A 12,585-nucleotide genomic window follows, 5' to 3' on the forward strand; every position below is an offset into this window, starting at 1 on the left:
TGATTACCTTTGTAAAGACCCAGTTTCCAAATAAGGTCCCATTTTGATGTGCTAGGCATTGGGACTTCAGTGTAGCTGTTTAAGGGGACACAGTTCAAACCATAAGTAGTTAAGGTGATTGGTGCTGGGGATTCCGGGGGCCACTGAGAGATGAGGTGGGGGAGAGAAACTGGGAACAGGCTGTAAAGACACTTTCTACCAAGTTGGGAGTTTCAGGATTTAGGAAATGTATTGCTCATCTTCACATCCTTGTATCAGTAGCACAAGATCCAAAGTCCCAGAGGACTTGAAGTTTTAAGTGTTATCCCCTGGCTACTTAGGGTAGAGGAGGGACTTAGCCCTTTGGCTTCCCTTTCCTCAAGACTTGTTACTGGTGGATTTCCCAAAAGAAAGTGTAGGTTGCATTTATAAAGAGAGGCTTCAGGTAAAATAAAAGCAAAAACAGTGAAATTTCTTGACCCAAAATTATTCAAATAGGGTTTCATACTACAATAAAATTCAGTCAACTTGACAAGACTGTATGTGACAATACAACAAGACATGTGTTACAGTTATTTCTTCTGCTCACAAAGTATCCAAATTCTTTAGCAGCTGTGACATAATAATAAATATAAATTTGGTCTCTGTCCTTGATTCCTGACACAGACCTCCTCAAACCCTTGTAATTTCCTGAGTAATGGTTATAATAGAAGTGTCTTATACAGACAGCTCTGTCTGGTGATAGGAGAATCTTTTGTTCTTTTTTTTAATTAATGTTTATTTATTTTGAGAGAGAGAGTGCATGAGCAGGGGAGCGGCAGAGAGGGAGAGGGAGAATCCCCAGCAGGCTCCATGCTGTCAGCACAGAGCCCAATGCAAGGCTTGGCCTCATGGACTGTGAGATCATGACCTGAGTCAAAGTCAAGAATCAGATGCTTAAGCAACTGAGCCCTCCAGGCATCCCAGAACATCATTTGTTCTAATGAGACAACTCTTGGTGGGGTCCTGGATGGGGACTGGACCAAGCCATCCGCCAGGGAGGTTGAGTTCGTAATGGATCATGCCTACATGACGAACCTTCATTAAAATCCCTAAGCTATGCTGTTCAGAGACCTTCCAGGTTGGTGAACACATCCACCTACCTGGAAGGTGGTGCCCCCCCAATCCCAGGGGGACAGAAGCTCCTGCACTCAGGACCCTTCCAGACCTTGCCCATGAACCTCTGCATCTGGCTATTTGTGTGTATTCTTTATAATATCCTTTAAAATAAACTGGTGAATGTAAGTATTTCCTTGAGCTCTGTGAGCCTTTATAGAAAATTAGTGACTCTGAGGAGAAAGTGGTAAGAACCTCCAATTTAAAGCCATTGAGTCAGAAGTGCAGGAGGCCCAGGACTTGTGATTCGCATCTAAAGTGAGAGGCAGTCTTACACCCCTAATCTGTGGGGTCCATGTTAACTCTGGATAGGTAGTGTCAGAATTTAATTGTAGGACACTAAGTTGGTGTCTGGAGAGTTGGAGAACTAGTTGGTGTGGTAAAAACAATAAATAAAGTACATATTTGGTATCAGAAGTGTTTTGAGTGGAGACAGGTTCCCTTTAGCAGCTTAAGACAACCCCCATTCTATTCTATCTCACAATTGTGGGTCGGGGATTTGGACAGGGCTCAGCTGGATGTTTCTTCTGTTCTGTGTGTTATCAACGAAAGTTCTTGGGGGTACCCAGATGGTACTTAGGCTGGTCTGGCCTCTCCAGAACTTAAGGAGAATTAATGAGAGGTTAGAACCGGCTGGATTGTCGACCAGACATGTACAGTGGTCTGGCCAGCACATGGTCTCAAACTAGCCAGATTTCTTACATGGTTGCTCAGGGACACAGAGAGACTTTCAAGAAGCCTGAGAATGTCACAGCGCTTCTTGCTGTCAGCCTCAGAGGCCCAGGAGGTAACACCATATCCATTAAATAAGTTCCCAAGTCCACGCTGCATTCAAGGGAAAGAGAATCAGACCCTACCTTTCAGTGGGAGGAGCAGTGAAGATTGTAGAGCCATCCACCACAGCAAAACTTAACATGAGGATGACTGTTACTCAAAGTCCTGCAGATATTTTGGGAGATGCTGATAAAATTTCCAACTTTATTTACCGTACACTCAAGCAAGTAAACATTTAAAAGTTAACCCAGTGCTTAGCTGTAGCATTATAGTACTGTGTACCCATCCTGGGTATAAATAAAGCTAAATCTACTTCCTGGAAAACATTACAACTAAAAATATTTTAGCAGTTTAGAATTGAGAGTGCTTACTTAGTTAAGCCATCTGCTTAATTTCTAAAACATCCCATATAACCGTTTCTCCCGGTATCAGGTAGACTATTGTACTAGCGTGACTTGAGAGTCATCGAAAGAATGCCATCCGTTTGACGAGTAATTGAAGTTTTAGATATGCACAGACAGATTCCTATCAGGATTTCATCGTATTTCTCTTGGAAATACAGCACAGCTTAAAAAAGAAAATGGCTTTGGGGGTGTTGCCATAATGAGTGGGGACAAAGATTAGCACCACTGGGAGTATTTACAATCCCAACCCTTGGATACTCTGCTGTTTTCTTGGTTTTACACGGTTCCGTAAAACACAAATAGCAGCTTTATTGTCTCTCTTCTGTTGTTTTACAAGCTTCATGTTGGCAGCCAGGCTTATGATGCAGTCAGCACTTTCAGACAGGGATGCACAAAAAACATTAGATCCGAGAAGAGAGGCTCGGCCACGCTGATACCCTGTAGTGTTGTTTCGGGAAATGCAATGCTGGTGATTACAAAGGCTGAGGTCATATATTTCTACCACCACATCCTACCATTATGGTAGTTCTAATTGTAGTGAGCTGTGGAATCAATGGATGAGAGAAAAATAACTTTTCTCCAGAAAACTAAGGAACACACAAAATAAGACTTTAAATGTTTGGCGATCTTTTGTTTAATAACATAACATTACAAAGTATGGTACATAGTGATTCTGGAAGAACAAGGAATAGTGTAAGCATATGTTTAATTGAGGATCTTGGTGTATAGAAAGCTATTATTAGTGTTATCAACATCATCATGTTGTATGAAGTTATGGTCTCGAGGACTGTCTGACTGAGGTTAAAAGCAACCTCAACAATGAGTTAAGACAACAATTAGTCTGTGACCAATCAGGCTGCCGTTCGCTAATTACGGTACCATTAACTACTTCTCTACCAACATGTACTCTTGTGCTGTGGACAAACTATTATTTTCTGGTTTTTTTCTTACCACCAAAACCACAAAATTAGAATTGAAAGGTAAAGCTGTGACCTCTCTGACATACATTCCCACCTAGTAGAGTCAATATTTGCCCAATGCAAAAGAGTATGGTAGGATTCCCATGGTAGGATTTTTAATTTTGGTCCATTTTGCAATATTAAGTTTATAAACAAAGAGAAGGGACCTTCTCTCAGGTCCACGATAAAGAGAATGTGTCACATTTGTTCATTCAGAACTGTTTCCGGTCCGGTGGTATGTGTAAGGCAGTATGCTGGTAGAGGGGTTCAAAAGATGGGTGAAAAGTGTCTGTGACACAGGGCTTTACAGTAAAATCGAAGAGAAATATATGTCATACAGATATTTTAAGTGGTGATTTTATTCTTCGGATTTTCTCAAGTGAGGCTTTATAAGATTTTTCATCTTAAGTTTTAAGAATGATCACTTGACCTATTCTTCTTTTACTATGTTGTTATAGAATAAATTTAAACTTTGGCTCATCATGTTGGGATTCCCATACATTCTCAATTTCACGTCTCTGAATTTAGTCATAGACTCCCATAAGGTAATTTTCCTTTTCACTTTAAAATCGCATTGTATCTCTCTCAAGGATAAAAGTATTTGTAATGCAAGTTATAGGGCACCTATGATAAGAATATATATTTTATCCATATTGGATTTCAAACCTTATGTTATGCTGGGATTAAACACATAAGCTGTTATAAATAAGGGGAACCTCTATGACTAGGAGTTTTAAATGGTTAGATAGTAATACATCTGAAAACCCACCATCCAGAGATGCTTAGTGGTGTCATGAAGAAAGTTATTAGTGCCACATTGGGAAGAATCTATTTTTGGAACAAATGCAATGTTCCCCTTTGTGACAGCATAGGAGGGACTCCACATCACGGCACAGACTACAGTCAAATAAAAGAGCTGGGGTGTAGACAGACAGACAAAACCTTTCCTTTGGTAACAAGCACAGACAGCTGTCAGCATTTTGTTCAACCTCCTGCAGCAGAACTTTACAGAATCATTTCCTAATATGGAACATAAAGTGAATTTTGAGAAATTTATTCAGAGGGGGACAATCTTCATGTGGTCAGGAGGCCCTGATACAAGGACCAAGTTAAGCACAGATTCCCTTGAAGAGAACAGTGTGGATCGTAGAAGATTGGAGGCTGAATGCAGAGAAATGTAGATCTTACTACAATTACATTTTCTTGGTCGTAACTTTCATGGTTTCTTTAGTGTGGAGACAATAGAAATTATCTTCAGACCCTAGGGCAAATAACACAGACTCACACTAACTGCGTTTTATTCAACAGTATTCAGGGGATAAATGCAGTGCATTTCCCAGGAGACTTTCCTTTGGTCTCAGGGTCACATGTTGAGAGGGTTTTGGGGGAGGCACTGGGGCATGACAGCAGAGTCACAAAAATGGGAGAGATACTTTGATTGATGTGATGTGTCTCCTCTCAAGAGAACCAAGCGAATCTTCAGCAGAGTGAATTAACAAGATCCTTCTCTCCAGCAGATGTGTTTTATGGAAATCAGAACGGTGGAAATGAGGCAGCAGATGCAGGAGTGGAAGTGGAAGATTGTAATGGAGACAAACACAGGCATTTAGAGAAAGTATGGGGAAGGCTTTGAATTTAAGGGTAGAAGGCACATGCATGGATGTTCTGGTCCTGCCATTCCCAGAAAATCCCTAAGTGTCTACTAAATATATGAATTAAAGAACCTAGTAATGGGCACCTGGGTGGCTTAGTCAGTTGGGCGTCTGACTTTGGCCCAGGTCATGATCTCATGGTTCGTGGGTTCGAGCCCCACGTCGGGGTCTATGCTGACAGCTCGGAGCCTGGAGCCTGTTTCAGATTCTGTGTCTCCCTCCCTCCCTCCCTCTCTCTCTCTGTCTCTCTCAAAAATAAACATTAAAAAAGTTAAAAAAAAAATGAACCTACCAGATTAGGTGGGTTCAACCAATTAGAATTTCAAGATTCTGGTACTCAGAGCAAGTCATATCAACTAAGTAATGACCTCTCCAGTTTTCTCTTTTAAAAATATCTGATTCTGCTACATTTTACATTATCATTTTAAATCGTAAGACACCTACATGCATGCCTAGACTTGCAAAGAATATAATTATGTAGAGAGACTTAGCATTTATTCCAAACCTAGGGGTGTTTTACCTTGTACTATTTTGGTTGTATTGCCTTGCAGAGCTAAACTCTGGTTTTGCAGTCTTTTCTCCTCATTCTTGCACCTAAACCTATCTTATAGGATATTTCTACCCAGCTTTCTCTTACTTTCTTGTGCAGAGGTACACAGGAAAAATAGCAGAACCGTGTATGGGTAAATTAAAGAATTATTTCAGTAAACATGTGTTCATAGCCTGCTAATGGCGGGCACTAAGTGTGTCCAAACACTCAGGGATATTCTTCAGGGCACCAGGGATATTAAACAGTGCCCATCTTCTGCTGCCACGAGTCTTCCAGACCTAGTGTTGCCTGTCATATGAAGGGGGTGCTCGGTACATATGCAGCACGGATTTGTGTTGGATTCTGTGGGACGCTCCCTAATTATTATCTAGAAGGATGACCCGTTGTGAGTTTGAAGATGGGTGATTTAACATAAAGACATGACTTCCATATCAATTATTCTGAACACTAAAAGTTCAAGTTCCTTCTCCTGTGTTGGGGCCCATGCTAAACCCCTCAGGGTGCACAAGATGGGTGCTCAGGACTTAGCGTTGCAAGGGCCTGCTTCACTGAACATGAGAAGCATTCTTCAACATGGAAAACACAAGGGGCGCCTGAGGCTCAGTCACTTAAGGATTTGACTCTTGATTTCAGCTCAGGTCACAATCTCACTGTTTGTGAGTTTGAGCCCCACGTCGTGCTCTGTGCCCTGGAGCTGCTTCGGATTCTGTGTCTCCCTCTCTTTCTGCCCTTCCCCCCGCTCTCTCAAAGATAAATAAAAAATTTTAAAAATGGAAAAAAGAGTTTGTTTCCCATTGTCTGAAATTAATATGGTTTGTAGAAACTGTTGTGCATAAGCATTTCTAGTTTGTTCGTTTTCTTAATAGGAAGTGTTGTTCAGCGAGTATTTTATGTATAAAAACTATTGAACCAGATAGTATCAGGTATTTACCACAAAGAAACAAAACTCTGATGTGTTTTGAAAAAGGCAATAATTTATGCAGATTTCACCGGCACTGGTGAAAAGAGCCTTCCTGACTGACAGAGGGACCAATCAGATGACAGGCACATTGTCATCTGATTCCTTGGGCCCCCACAGCACGTGGTAACCCACGGAGGCAGTAGTTATCGTGGGGTGTCATAAACAGAGAGTGTGACCCAGCTGTGCTTAGGAACTAATAATAAAATACTTAGATTCTATCCATTACAGAGATGTTTTTGAGTGAAATGGAACCTGCTAATGACCAAAAATTTGGACAAGGCTATAGGAAAGATAAAAGTAAGGAATTTTGGAAGAATATAACTGCCTTATAATTTTTACCTACTTCCAGAGACACCTCTAGATACTCTGAATTTTGCCTCAGAAGATTTGGTTAGAAGTTGAGCCTGTGCATAGTCAGATCCAGAATTGTGCTTTGGAAGATGCCACCCTCGCAGAATGCAGCGTATTTTAGAATTCATAAAATACCACGTGGTGCCCTGGTTTGGCAACACAAGGGCTCTGTGTGGATGGTCCTGCCAGAGGCCCTGCCACGTACTAATATAGCAGTGGTGGGTGCTATACGATATACCATTGTTTTTTTGTGCTTGCTTTCAGTGAGAGCTGATAGGATAAGATAAATCTGTGCTGTCCCGTAGAGTAGCCATTGACCACGTGTAGCTGTTGAGCACTTGAAAAGTGTCTAAGCCAACTAAGATACACGGTAAGTGTGAAATACATTCCAGAATTTGAAGATTTCGATGAAACAATGTAAAACATCTCATTAATAATGTTATTGCATGTGGAAATGATAATATTTTGATTATATTGAGTTAAATAAAATATACCATTAGGATTAATTTCATCTGTGTTTTTTCTTTTACTCTTGGGAAATCGAAAATTGCATATGTGGTTCACATTTGTGGCTCACGTATTTCTATCAGATAAAGCTTCTATAGACAGTTGTGGTAGAATAATGAGAAGATAAAAGTGAGATGGGAGTAAAGCACTAATAATTTTGGTTGTCAGACTTTCCATTTTAAGGGTTAAGGATATTGAAGAGATGAGTAAGTACAGGTAATGAGAAAAGTAAACTATAATTGAAAGAGGGCTGGAAGAGTCCAAGTTCTACAATATTGATTTATATGTGGCTAACAAAGTGTTGCTATTGTGAATACATTTTTTTTTGCTAGATCAGGAAGAAACGTAAGTTTTTAGTAAGGATAAAGAACTAAATCAAGGAAAGTAAAAAGTATATGATTTAGGTGTACACACAATTCACGTATACCTGAATACATGTCGGAGGAAGTTAAGGTTTGCATTTGTCCCACTTCTGAGACATGTCAGTCTTTTAAAAATATCAGTGATTGATTCACATAAAACTATGATGTCATTCCTTGGAGTAAGTTATCTTCTCTTTGTCAAAAACCAAATTCTGTTCACCAAGTAAAATAAAGCAGAAAGACGAGTTTACTGCAAGAGTTTCAGTCTGTAAGATGAGAAGGTCAAGGCTCCACAAGCAGTGAGTTCTGAGTTGCTCACAAAGTAAGGAGTTTTACGGGGTAAATATGGAAGTTATTTGGCTTTTCTAGCTGATTGGTTGCCCATGAGTCTTCCTTATTTGCATCAGTGTAGATTTGTGAGGGGAAAAAGGAAGTCTAGAGACAGCAAGAACGGGCTTGGTATTTGGGGATGGGCTGGCATTCTCTGATGATCTATGAGAAAAGCTGTAAATTCCTATAGCTAAGGTGACATAAGGTTAAATTTCATTTTCTTTAATGTACCTGCACTGGCCAGTTCCATGATATCCCCCACATATGTGCCTCCATTATGCTTGGTTCTGTCTCTGAAACGACTCTTCTAATTTAAAGCTATATAGTGTATTTATGTGGTAGAAAGAATAATATCCCTACCAAAGATGTTCGTGTAACTAATCCTCTGAATCTGTGAATGCTTTAAAGGACAAAGGAAACTTGGCAGATGAGGTTAAATTAAGGACCTTGAGATAGTAAAAGAATCCCGGATTATCCAGTTGGTTTCACTGTTTTCCTACGAGAGGAAGGTGGGAGGGTCAAAGAGAGAAATGTGACAACAGAGGGAGAATTGAAGTTATGCACTTTGAAGATGGAGGAAGGGACCACAAGGCAAGGAATGTAAGTGACTTCTAGAAGTTGCAAAAGGCAAGGAAATGGATTCTTTTCTAGAGTCTTTAGAAGGAAGACAGCTCCACTGATAACCTTGATTTTGGCTAGTGACACTTGTTGAATCTCTGACCTCCATAACTTTAAGAAAATAAATGTGTGGTGTTTCAGAGCACTGCATTTGTGGTAATTTGCCACAGTAGCCATGGGAACCAATAAAGCAAATTGCTATGGCTACCTGTTTTGAAAATTCTAATTTTTCGACATTTTATATACCTTTGTCAAATTGGGGAAATACTCTGTTTGTTTCACAAAGTTGGTATAAATACCTCATGAGATAAAACGCAGGGTATGTTTTTAAAAGTATATTATACTGCATAAATTCATATTACTATTGTTTTAAATATAGCATTTATCTTTCGCTAAACTATTAATATATATTTTTTATTGTTGGGGTTGTTTAGATCTTATTCTGTTGAATGAGAATACATAAACTCATGTTTTGGTTTGGGTTCCCTGAAACAAGGATTTGAGTGCAAGTAAGTTGATTTGGAATTTGGCCCCAGGAAATGTGCAAGGAGCAGGAAGTGAGACAGGCAATCAAAAGTTGACCTTGTTGTCTAGCAGTTTACTAGGGTGCATAACTAAAGCTTGATCCCTTTGTGCAAATCTGAGAGCCAGGACACAGCCCCTTTCTCCAAGGCGTACTCCTGTGGGGTGAGGGAGCCCAGGCGTTTGCACCCCTCAGTCTTTGTTCAGGTTGCTCCTGGTGACCATTAATTCTCTGGCCTGTTCTTGGAGAGGTGACAAGCACTCCTTTGACCAAACTTGAGTCAGGCTCCTCTGAACCTTCTTCTCAACTAGGACTTGTTCTTGGTACACTAAGCCCAGTTGTAGCAAGAATCTTTTTGAGGTGATTTAGTGGGATACTCCCTAATCCTTGATAACTAATCAAGCTCCCCTTCCCCACTCTTGATACCTAAGTTCCTCTTAGAAGTTTTCCACCCATTGGCTGCTTCACCCTGTTCGTTGATTGCAAATCCCCAGCTGTCCCTATTGTTGAGTTCAGTCTCTCTCTAATGTGACAGACTTGAATAACTTGTCTATTTAACTTCCTCGGGGGCAACTTTTCTTTGGCATGGACCTAGCCATCTCAGGCTACCAGGAAAAGCCTGCAAGCAAAGAATTGCAGGTGTTAGCAACTGGAAGTTGGGCCATTGTGCTTTAAATTGGTAAGGGTAAGAGGATATGGGCAAGGAGCCCATACACAATCCTTCTCAGAGACTTAATGGCTTTAAACATAGTGATTGTTCTTCCAATATAGCCAATGTCTCTAAATTTCAGTTTCCTTTTCTATAAAATGGGATAATGTCTACATTAAAGGTTGTTGTCAAGACTACATGAGATAACACCCATGAATTCCAAACATCTGAAAGTATTCTAGAATTCTTTCTGCCCTTTAGTAGATACAGTCCTAACTTTGGTTTCAATTTGAGTGACAACAGAGTGTTGGAGAGTCAAATTGGGCTCACACCAGTCAGAGATTTTACCAGTATTCTGTTTTACTAATAGTTTCCAGGAAATGTGCAGTTGTGAAACACAAGAGAAAGGGAACAAGTCTGGGACACCTGCGTAACTACTCACATTCTCTTTCACCAGATGCATGCTTTTTGGCCCTGAATAATATAGGAGGTCTGTAAGAAGTCCATGTGTTGCTCGTTTTTTGAGGAGCATATAGATTAGGTGATTTTCTCTTGGGAGCCATGCTTCATTCTGTAAGCAATCCTGAACTAGGGACATACTGTCAAGAGTATTCCAAATATGTGGATATTCCTCCTAGCATGAATCATCAGGATGTTGCTCAGACACCTACTTACCATGCTTCCAAGAAGATAAGACTGGGTCACCTGCATTCTTTCTTACTTCGGCAATATTACCATGGCAACCAGGAGAGGACTAGGTCACAGGCCAGCTGCTTTAACTGCTTCTTACTTCAACTGAGAGAGCTCTTCCTTTACAGTGCTTTATCTTGGTATATTTCATTATGGGTACGGTTATGTATGGTTATAATCGACAATGTTTATTGAGTGCTTACTATATGCTGGGCGCCATTCTAAAGCTTGACCTGTTTGTTGTCTTTGTCAGCTTGGGCTACCATTACAAATTACCACAGACAAGTGGCTTAAATAATAGACATGTATTTCTCATAGCTCTTGAGGCTGAGAAGTCCAAGATCAAAGTGCTGGTAGATTTGATTCCTGTTGAAGGCTCTTGTCCTTGCTTGCAGATGACTGGATTATTGCTGTGTCTTCACAGGGCCTTTCCTAGGTGCATGCACAGAGTGAGAGTGAGAGAGTGAGACAGAGACCTCTTCCTCTTCTTATTAGCCACTAACACCTCATGACCTTATCTAATTCTAATTACCTTCTAAAGGCCCATCTTCAGATATCATCATATTGAGGGTTAGGGCTTCAACATTCAAATTTGAAGGGTATACAATAATCAGCCCGTAACACCTGTATTACTTCTTTTAATCTCCACACAACTTATGAGATAAACATCCTTTTGATTTATTTCACAGATGGGGAAACTCAAGCACAGAGAGGTTATGTAATATATTTAAGGCCATACAACTAATAAGTGGCAGAACCTGAATTCAAATCCAGACAGTTTGGACTTAGAGCCTGTGCTCTTAGCCACTATCTTTTGCCACCTCACTATATTGAGAAGGAATCATGGATAAACCAACATAATGTGTTCCATAATCCATAATTCTGATGTGTGTCTATCTTCTCAGAAAGATCCCCAGAGTAAACTCATAACCCATAACTTGCTACATATCCCCCATTCAACCCAAGATGTGGTGAAGAAGCAACATTTTAAACTATAGAAGCAAAAAATTAAACTATATTTTTCTCAGTCACCCAAATGTTACAGTATTAATTGGGAACTACATATAGATTAGATGAGAAATGGAGATTCTTCCCATAGTAAAATCTGCAAAAGCCTGATTAAAATTGTTTTTTCCATGTGTCTGACATCTATCTGTCTTTCATTTTGAGACACCTTATTGCTTTTGGTCTTGCTCTGAGTTCTCTTCTTCTCATTATTCTGGCATTGATGTCATCAGAGTGAAGGATGATTGAGGAAATGAAAATATGGAATGTTGGTTTATATAGTGAAATATGCTGAAGTATTTTCAGTAGTACAAATTATAGAACCTGCATGAGATAAATGTAGAGATTTCCACTTAGAGTGTTTTATATCTCTTAGGAGGAGGTTTGGTACACGACACATCGATGTGGCAAATGTTTCCTGAGTTCTGACTACATGCTAGGCATTATGTATGTGCCAGAGGTTGCTTAGTGGACACAAAAGTTCATATTTGGTGGAAGTGCGGTAGGTGATCGACACAACACACAGGTCAAGGAGGAAATAGACACGAAAAAGTATGACAGTCCGAAGTCCTGCACAAAGAGTTAGGCTAGGTCGTGATAGGGAATTACTGGCGGCTGCCGTAGAGTAGGTGGTTAGGGGACGTCTCTGAAGTAATGACAAGGAGCTAAGATCTGCCTGACCAGAAGGGTCGGTCAGGTGGAGAAGCAGAAACCCTAGAGTGTCCTGAGCGGCAGGTGTGAAGGCCCTGAAGAGCCTGCTTGGCACATTCTAGGAGCAGAAAGAAGGCCACCTGTGTTGGTTTCTGGAGACAGAGAAGAGACAGGTTGGGATGAGCCCAGAGAGGCAGGCAGGAAGCAGTTCACAGTGGGCTTTGTAAACAAGCAAAGAGATGGATTTCTGTTCCTGTGCGGTGTGGACACACTGCAGAAGGGGGTGATATGACCCGGTGTGCGCCTCAGCAGAGGTGGGCTGTCTGACGCCGCGCCATTTTACCATCTCTGTGGTCTTTCTCTTCATGGTCACTATGAACCCCTTTGTCCAATCTCAGCGGAAGGAACAAAGAACTCCAAAGGACAGAAGGGCATCCGCCAGCTGAAGCATGCACTACTTAAGGA

The 12,585-nt window shown here is 40.7% G+C and overlaps 1 long non-coding RNA gene across 2 annotated transcripts in view; it reads left to right on the plus strand.

Annotated features, from left to right (window-relative positions):
• The window catches only part of LOC109254922 (uncharacterized), a 122,175-nt gene that overhangs the window by 36,582 nt on the left and 73,008 nt on the right, over positions 1-12,585 (plus strand). The gene's annotated exons all lie outside the window — the stretch shown is intronic.

Source organism: Panthera pardus, unplaced genomic scaffold, assembly GCF_024362965.1.
Source record: "Panthera pardus isolate Hobbes unplaced genomic scaffold, ASM2436296v1 HiC_scaffold_22, whole genome shotgun sequence".
Lineage (NCBI taxonomy): Eukaryota > Metazoa > Chordata > Mammalia > Carnivora > Felidae > Panthera > Panthera pardus.